General features: G+C 58.6%; 1 protein-coding gene across 1 annotated transcript in view; it reads right to left on the bottom strand.

Moving 5' to 3' along the window:
- Window positions 1-840, bottom strand: part of LOC119590383 — a 5,640-nt gene that overhangs the window by 2,651 nt on the left and 2,149 nt on the right. The window lies entirely within an intron of this gene.

The raw sequence follows: 840 nt of genomic DNA, 5'->3' as shown, positions 1-840 counted from the left end.
TCTCAGCGAAAGATTGATGATAATAGGAGATGAAAGTCGGATCCAGGTGTTGTCGCTCGCTCAAGTAATCTCATCGAAGCAGATGTAATTTGTGGGTCTCCGCCTCTCCCCCTCTCCCCCTCTCCCCCTCTCGCCCTCTTCCCATCTTCCCTTCTCCCTCTTCACCTCTCCCCCTCTCCCTCTTCACCTCTCCCCCTCTCCCCTCTTCCCCTCTCGCCCTCTCCCCCTCTCCCCCTCTCCCCATCTTCCCCTCTCCCCCTCTCCCCCTCTCCCCATCTTCCCCTCTCGCCCTCTCCCCCTCTCCCCCTCTCCCTCTTCCCCTCACTCTCTCTCTCTTCCCTTCTCCCTCTCTTCCCTTGTTTCTCTCTTCCTCTCCCTCTCTTCCCCTGTCTCTCTCTTCCCTTCTCCCTCTCTCTCCCTCCCCCTCTTCCCCTCTTCCCCTCCCCCCTCTTCCCGTCTCTACGTCTCTCCCTTTTTCCCTTCATCCTCTCTCTATCTCTTCCTTCCCCCCTCTCCCTTTTCCCTCTCGCCTCTTCCCCTCTCTACCTCCTTACTTGCCTCCCCTCTTATCCTCCTCCCCTCTTCTCCACTCTACTTCTTCTCTTGTCTACCCCTCTTCCTCTACCCCCCCTCTCCACCTCTATTCCCCTCTCACCCTCCCCATCTTTCCCTCTCTCTTCCCCTCTTCCCTTCCCATCTTCCCCTCTCTCTCCTCCCCATCCTTCCCTCTTCCCCTTTTCTCTCTCTCCCTCTTTCCCTCCTCATCTTTCCCTCTCACTCCTCCCCTCGTACAACCCACCCCTCTGCCCTTCCTCCATTCTCCCTAACCCCCCCCCCCAC

Source organism: Penaeus monodon, chromosome 27 (assembly GCF_015228065.2).
Source record: "Penaeus monodon isolate SGIC_2016 chromosome 27, NSTDA_Pmon_1, whole genome shotgun sequence".
Lineage (NCBI taxonomy): Eukaryota > Metazoa > Arthropoda > Malacostraca > Decapoda > Penaeidae > Penaeus > Penaeus monodon.
The sequence above is the reverse complement of the archived record's forward strand: the minus strand, read 5'-3'. Positions and strand labels throughout refer to the sequence as shown.